The sequence below is a fragment of the Perognathus longimembris genome, chromosome 1 (genome assembly GCF_023159225.1).
Source record: "Perognathus longimembris pacificus isolate PPM17 chromosome 1, ASM2315922v1, whole genome shotgun sequence".
NCBI classification, from domain to species: Eukaryota; Metazoa; Chordata; class Mammalia; order Rodentia; family Heteromyidae; genus Perognathus; species Perognathus longimembris.
Genome location: NC_063161.1, coordinates 122,040,946 through 122,049,770, shown reverse-complemented (window position 1 = coordinate 122,049,770; position 8,825 = coordinate 122,040,946). Strand labels below are relative to the sequence as shown.

The window sequence follows — 8,825 nt, the reverse complement described above, 5'->3', positions numbered from 1 at the left end:
AATATCTGGAACCTCAGTATAGACAAGTTTGAAAAATAAGACTGAAGAAGATCTGTCCTGAGGAGATCCCTCTCAACTTTCTGAAGTTTACTTCTAGGAGCAGTGTCAGCTTCTCACACTGAACATCCAGAGGAAAAAATGTCCTTATACATTTAACAAGGAGAAAGGGAAAGTTGCCATTTTCAAATATGCCCTTCAATTCTGATCTCTTACACTAAGTCTGCTGCAGAAGGTTTTTACCATCACCTGACTGACTGCTGCTTTATCAATACTGACTAGTCTCTCTGAAGGGAAATGCACAAATCTAGCCTATGCTAGTCTTCTACAGGGAGAAAGGGGAATATCTAACTCCATCTACTTCTTATCTTATTTCATGGGGAAATTAAAAGAAATCAAGCCCAAGAAGCTGTTCTGAAGGTCATAGTCCATAGACACAAGGTAACAATGAGAATTACTTATAGGAGAGAATAATTAAAACTCTTCCCTAACATTTTGTCACCAATCCACTGGGTTTCTAGATAATAACACAGGAATAAAACAGAAAGAACCACAAATCTTAGACATCACATAATATTTTTATGGAAACCCACAGACAATAAGCAACACACAAAGAATACCAGAGAAAATTGTAGCCTCTGCGCTCACACCTATACCAGATAGTAAACAATCAAAATCCTAACTGGGTAAATATATCTGAAATATCATGTCCAGCTTTCAAAAAAAATTAAAGGTTTGAACAATTATGAGATAAAAAATCTTAAAATAAATAGAACTACTGGCATATCAACACATACATTAATGACAAATTAATTAAAGAGTGAGACAAAGCCTCAGGACAATATTCAGATATGGCAGAGATGTTGAGATGATCAGTCTAGCAATTTTAACCTATTATGATTAACACTGTGACAGTTCTTGTAGAAGTAGGCAAAATCTTATAATATTTATGGGTACCGCTCAGAAATAAGTTCTTACTCAGCACGCATAAGGAATAGGTTTCAATCCTCAACAAATTTTGTCAGTATTCAAGAACACAGATGTATTAAAGATAGAGTTATGAAAATTGTAAGAAAGAAGATGATAAGAAATAAAATACACCCCAATAGAAGTCTGGTAGGCTCATCAATACCAGATATGATTAAGAAAATAATTTAGCTTTAAAAATGTTGATATCTATTCCTATGTTTGTTTGCCAAACATTATTAACTCAAATCTGTAACCCTAGTTCATCAGGAGGCTACATTCTGAGGACTGAGATTCAGAGCCAGCCATAGCAGAAAAGTTCATGAGACTCTATCTCCAAAATAACCATCAAAAAGCTAAGATGGAGGCTGGGAATATGGCCTAGTGGCAAGAGTGCTTGCCTCCTACACATGAAGCTCTCAGTTCCATTCCCTAGCACCACATATATGGAAAACGGCCAGAAGGGGCACTGTGGCTCAGGTGGCAGAGTGCTGGCCTTGAGCGGGAAGAAGCCAGGGAAGGTGCTCAGGCCCTGAGTCCAAGGCCCAAGGACAGGCCAAAAAAAAAGGTAAGATGGAGATGTGACTCAAGTGATAGAGAACCATCCACACAGCAATTAATATTCATCAAATATAAAGTAGGGAAAAAGATACAAAGATAAAGCCAAGTACTCAAGAAGTGAGAGACCAGTACAAAATGTTTAACATATGTAATTAATTGGGACACAAAATGTAAAACCCAAAGAACTAAAAATCTTCATATTCATTTAAGTGTTTTTGGAGGAAATCACAGACAGTAAAGAAGATAAAAAAGGGGATACCAGAATTAATGTTGGCCTCTGCCATCATGTATATGGCAAATAATAAACACTATACAAATCCTAAATAAACATAAAATCTCATTCTTAAAGTAAGGCAAATGTCCACATTAGATATTCAGAGAACAAAATGATAGTTGGAATAAACAATTTAAGACACTGGAACAAACAAAAGCTGTGTAACAACTTGATGAGAATGCCAGAATGGAATGACAGAAAGGAACTGAGGAAGTGTTTGATGTAATAATAGCAGAGAAATTTCTGAAAGGAATGTCAGAACACCACGCTGGATAAATATCATATAATCTATATTTTAAAACATCATATTTAAAACTAACAAGACTCAAAGATGAATAAAAATAATTCCACAGAAGTCAGAGGAAAAAGTACCTTGCCTAGGAAGGAACAAAAATAAGAATTACATTTAATTCATGGGAAGCATGCAAAAAATATTTGTGTTCATGGAAAAGAAAAGCTATGAATATAGAATTATTCATCCAGTGAAATCATCCGTCAAAAATGAAGGAAGTAAAAATGTTCCCAGAAAAACAACTGAGGAAATTTATTTCCAAACCTGCCTCAGAAAAAAAAATGGTGATAGAGTTCTTCAAAGAGAAAAAATTAATACAGCTCAGACACTTGAGTCACTGAACAAAAAGAAAGAGCCTCAGTAGAGGAATACGTGAATTCAGAAGAAAATGGTCAATTCTTCAAATGGCAATACTTATCAAAACTCAAAACAGACAAACAAATAATATTTAATGACAAATTCCTTCCAAAGCCACAGACCTAAATGAGTTAACTTGTGAATTGTTCTGAACATTTAAAGAAATGATCCTAATTGTCCACAGTCTTTTCAAGATGAGAAACAGAAAGTGACCAGAAACAGCCCATGTTTGTATAGTACTCCAACAACCAAAGATATTTAAAGACAGGAAAATTATAGAGCACCATTGCTCAGGAGTACAGAGACTAATTCAATCCACAAAGCATTCAATAAATTATATGCTACCACCAAGTGGAATTTATTTCAGTCCTGGATAACTGCTTGTAAGCATTTTTAAAACTTATTTACACAATGTCTCCATTCAGCACACATATTTGAAAGAATTCAATACTCACCCATTATTTATTTTAAACTCTGTAAACCAGTAAAAGAGGAAACATGTTTCAATTGGCAAATAATGCACAGATATCTTTGATTAATGTTGTACTTAGTAGCAAGAGGATAGATGCTTTTCCACTTGGATCAGAACAAGACAAGAGGCTTAAGTGGTAGAATGTCTGATCAGAAAGTGCAACACACTGAGATCAAAATTTTAAACAACAACAACAAAACCCACAGACTTTCCCTCTCAACAGTCTTTTTCAGTATCATAGGTGAAGGCATAACCAATGTAGTATGAAAAGAAAAGGGAAAGAAATGGAATATAGATTTGGAAGGAAGGATTAAAACTGTCTGTGTTTCTGCAAGAAAATGCAATGATACCCAGTAAAAACTGTTAACATGGGGAAAAGGAGGAAACAAAGGGCAATCTACTCAAAGGCAATCTTATAAAGGTTCACTACATATGTAACATATATACATACATACATATATATAAGAAATACCATGGTGAATTGCCTTTATATAATTAATATATACTAATAAACTAAAAACACTGTAAATATATTACTCAAATTTCAGCTAGAAAATCAAGGTAATAATGAATATAAATGCAATATTTACAATAAACCTACAGTAAAATTACAAACCAATAAAACATAATACAGCTTTTAAAGCAGTTAAGAATTATACCACCAGAAATTAAAATAATTATGCATACCAGCCATTTCTATGATACATTTTCCCACAAAGTATGTAAATTTGCATCCAAATTTTGTGGATGAAAGAAAGGCTAATTTTGGAAGATTTAGGTTATACTACAGAATTTTAAACTTTACTATCATAATGGTACTGAATCATGAGTTCAGTTATTTTCTTTAAGGGATTAAAATTTAATAAATGTGTGACTAGGAGATGTCAACCTAACTAATTTAACCATAAAGAGGCTGAGTCAAACTTGTATTACCTACCATGTGTGTGTGTGTGTGTTTGTGTGTGTGTGTGTCCTACCTTCTTAATAATTAATTTAAGTAGTAGGAACTAATATCAAATGCTTTATGTATGTAATACATTAAGTTTTATGGCATTTAATAAAGAATTTTTATTTACTTTTTCATACTAATGTAAATGTCCAGGAAGCTACAAGACCAAATCAATTTTAGGATTCTAGATAGACAAACTACTCAAAACAGAAAATAAAATTTTAAGATATATTGTTTCATATTTTTACTTTCATAGGACATATAAAATAAGTCTAACTTTAAAATACACCAAATTAACAACATATTAAACATGTATAATTTTGTTAATTAAAAATAAATAAAGGCTGGGAATATGGCCTAGTGGCAAGAGTGCTTGTCTCCTACACATGAAGCTCTCGGTTCGATTCCCCAGCACCACATATATGGAAAACAGCCAGAAGAGGCGCTGTGGCTCAGGTGGCAGAGTGCTAGCCTTGAGCGGGAAGAAGCCAGGGAAGGTGCTCAGGCCCTGAGTCCAAGGCCCAGGACTGGCCAAAAAAAGAAAAAAAAAGAAAAAGAAATAAAAATTTTAAAACAGAAAGCAAAACAATCTATGGTAGTTTGACTAGGGTCTTGGTTACCAAATTTTTGTTATTTTTTAGAGGAATTTATAGCAAATGCATTTTGTACAAAAATGAACAATTGAGTTATTTATTTATGAAAGTTAATTTTTACAGTTAAAGTCACTGTATAAGAATAAATGATAAGGAAAATGTCAAAATTTAAAGCCAAGCACCAGTGGCTATTGCCTGTAATTCTAGTTGATGCAGAAGCTGAGATCATGGTTTGATGCCAGCCTGGGCAGGAAAGTCCATGTGATTCTCATCTTCAGTTAACTAATAAAAAGCCTAAAGTAGAGCTGGGGCTTAAGTGGTAGAGCACTACCCTTGCACAACAAAGCTCTGGGACCATGGCCCAGCCCTGATTTCAATATCCATGCCTGTGGGAAAACAAAAGGTGTTCATTTTGTTGAATTTTAGTTTAGCCTTTCTAAAGAATTACACTATTTGAATTCTCCCTTTAATATACCATATTTCAGTTAATGAATTCTGTACACTTGGTTTCCTCCCAAAGTATTTAATTATATATTTATGAACAAATTCTAACTTCCACATATGAGAGAAAACACATAACCTTTGTCTCTGTTGGCCTGGCTTACTTCATTTAACATCTCTTCTTTCTCCAGGTTTTTCATTTTTGGTTGGGGTGGAGTCAGGAAGAGGAGAGTAGACAAATGAAGATAAGAAAGGGAGGAAAATGAAGGCAAAAATTCCATACCTATCCTATAAAATTAAGACAAACAAGGGAAGGAGATTGGAAGGGTGGGATAAGAATATTCAAAGGGGTAACACTGACCGAGACTCAGCACATTCAGAAACTTTCCTTGAGAGGAAATTCCATTGAACACCTACTTAAAGATAATTTTCAAAATGTCAAAACTTTCAATAGTGTCAAGAGTCAGATTCCATAGTACCTTACAAAGTTTTATGGGAGACTGAGCTCAAGGAAGAAGGACAAATTTGTTCATAAATTGAAAAATATGTCCCCACTTCTACCTCCACTTTTCTTTCTTTTTTTTTTTTTTGTATCCATGTAGATTCCCAACAACTAATTGATTCGATCATATCTGTTCTGTTCATACATTGGTGTTACCTCTACACATATGATTACTTTCTGAGTGTCATACAGAAGGAACATACTGATAAGAACGAATCCACCATATATTGCCCTGAGTACAGAGTATCACCAGCCATAGAGTTAGGTGGCAAAAACATGGACCCCAGTGAAGACACAAACACAAGACCCAGGCCACTCCCAGGGGTGAGTCTATGTTCAAAAATTTCGTGCTGGGAGCACACATGGTCACAGTGGAGAGGCCTCCCACAATGCCAGCGGTGTACTATGCAGCTCTTATGAGAAGTATAGTCAGAGGAGCCACCACTGCACCCATCACACCAGAATGAAGAAACCAAGCAAGATGCTTTGCGCCCATGTTCTGGTGATACAATATGGATTGAACTAGCATTCCAAATCTAATCACGGCTACAAGAGTTGCACCAATTGTCACCCAAGAGCCTCTTAGCATAAAATCAGGAGATCTGACTATTGCCCAAGCTGACAAAGCTGTTACACCAATACTTCCTGCTAAGTACATGTAGGTAGAACTTATCCTATCTTTCACTTACTGAGGCCAGATTACAGCCTTTTCCATAGCTCCAGTCTCATTAGACATTCCCAAGCCATAGTAACACAGCGTGCGAAGACCCACAGCAACCCCTCCAGCAACAAACCACCTTCCCATCTGGTCAATTTTAAATACTTTTTCCATTGATGGTTCCAATGCCACTTCTTTGAGTTCTTGGGCAGTTTTCCCACCGCGCATCCCAACTCTTGTCTTGGTGGTATATTCCCTGCTGGGTGTTAAGAGCCACTGATTCTTTGTGATGGAATTCTTCACAAGGGGGGAGGCCTTGGTGAAAGCTGGGTGGAAACCCCTGGAAGGTAGTGTCCAGAGACACACCACCCTTGCAGCCAGCATGGTGATGAACCAGTTTTACTAAGAAGATCTGAACTCCTCAGCTCCTGGTGACCTCCACTATGCAGTTTCCCTTCCTGGCCTGCGAAAATGCGGATGCCGCACCTTCGCCTCTCTCTGCCTGGTCTTTACTGTCCCTGCGCATGCAGTCGCTCTGACTCACTGCCTAGAACATCTGAATTCAATTGAGGTTTTCCTTAATGCAAGAATTACAAACACCAGAGTTACAAACACAATAATCCGGACTTAGCATCTTCTCTTTTTCAATACATCCAAATTGCAAAACAGCACAGAAATCAAGTCACATCATACAAATAAACCTTTTTAACCTTCTTTTTAAGACTTTTCTTAATGCAATTCACTAGCAACAATCAAACTTCAAAATGACCTTTAGTTTTGATGCAGCAAATTTTCTCCTAGGAATCAGTCTGATAGAGATGCTTGCATATGTATATTTAAAAAAAAAAAACTTTGTTTACTGGTAGCCCTTCTATCAGACACCCTTATTATCACTGACACATTCTAGGCAATGTATAAATAAATAAAAAAATAAACGATTATATATAATACCATTACAATATTATATATAAATAATATGCAATACATATTTCAAAATAATACAGCCCAAAAGATTACATTGTCCTATATATCCCATATATATGCAATATATATTTCAAAATAATACAGCCCAAAAGATTATATTGTCCTATATATACCATATATATGCAATACATATTTCAAAATAATACAGCCCAAAAGATTATATTGTGCTATATATCCCATATATATATATACATATGTATATATGTATATATATATATGGGAGTATCCTCAGCCACCTTTTCACAGTTGTTAGCTATGGAGAAAAGTTTGGAAAAGTTTGTGAAGGATGGAGAGGAACAGTGAGAATTCTCATTTTTATTGGCTAGGAATTCAGTTCTCATTGGAGCTTTTACAAAGATAATATATTACTTGAAAATTGAAACCCTAGATTGACATTAACCTTAGATTACCATGGAAAGAAAAAATTATTGCAACCAAAAATAAGGAGTTGAAAGCATTATGTATTTTTCTTTTGCTGATTATTCAATATCAAATAATGTTTCATGAAAAAAAATGTATTACTTAACTATATCCACATCCTTCATTAGGTTTTTCTCTGACTTTAAAAGTTTCAAGGCAACTTTAAGTTAGTTCAAGATTTTGAAGAGTGGGCCAAAACAAATTTCAAATTTGGGGGATGCATATAATAAGTCCCAGTGAAGTCTAAATATGGCCCCCATGTTGGGATCTGGCTTTATTGACTCTCAGTCACTACTTGCACGTCCATGTGGGTAATGATGCTAGTCATGGACACATTCTTACACTACAGTAGAGGCACAGTACCCAATACTGTAATATATCCTAAAGGTTTGCTAAGAGAAATAAAGTAACTATGATAGTGTTGGAAATGGTCATTTCTTTATGGTTATGTATATCAAATCCTGTTGCTGTAACATTTTGTTATATGAAATAAATAATAAATAAGTAAATACAGCAGTGTAGTAGTATCGATGTTATTATTTATTTTCTGTAGAGTTATAGTTTCAGTGTCTCTTCCATGACTGTTTGTTTGGTTTTGTTTTTCCTGGTTTTTACCATCCTGCCCTAAGGACCATGATCATTCTGAGTCAGGAACATTACTGAAAAGAATGAATTCTTGGCAGGGTTTGACACTAGGTAAGAAGTTAGGGAGATATTCTAGAAACATTTTGGGTTTCTTCAAATTGACCTAGGATTTCTTGTAACCATATTGATTGCACTCGGCTTCATCCAGAATAGAATACACAGGATACATCCATACTTCTTTATCTAGATACTCATCTTTCTCTCTTCTATTTACTAGTTACTCATCCACCAACCCATTCATCTAGTCACTATTTCCTTATTAGACACAAATTCTCACCTATAGCTCAAATTATTATCTATTACTGTCTCAATATACCCTTGCTGGTATCCTAAGAGGTGACACAGCTACTCTCAAATTCATATGTAAATAATCCTTCAATTACAAAATTACCTGTGTTAGAAACATGAAAAGAATACAAAAAGAAGAGAAATTTTTTCAGTTTGCAATGAATTGAATTGCAACTAATTGAATTGGCCTAATTGAATTGAATTGTTTTTGCAATGAGGTTTGTATTGATAACATTTACTTCAACTGTAAAAATATGTTGATCAGTTTTCACTCAATTGAAATATTTGGGAGAAACAAAAGAAAACAATATCCCTGTTATCCTCAGACCATCAAAGTTAAATAAAGGTAGTGTAATCATAAGTTGTATAACTTTGACTGGACAGCTGTTCCCTGCATGTGGATAGTTGGATAATGATTCCCTAGTT

At 34.9% G+C, this 8,825-nt stretch overlaps 1 pseudogene; it reads right to left on the bottom strand.

The window, feature by feature from the left end:
- Window positions 1-5,431: 5,431 nt before the first annotated feature.
- On the bottom strand, window positions 5,432-6,446 carry LOC125352733 (annotated as a pseudogene).
- Between the last annotated feature and the right edge of the window lie 2,379 nt (window positions 6,447-8,825).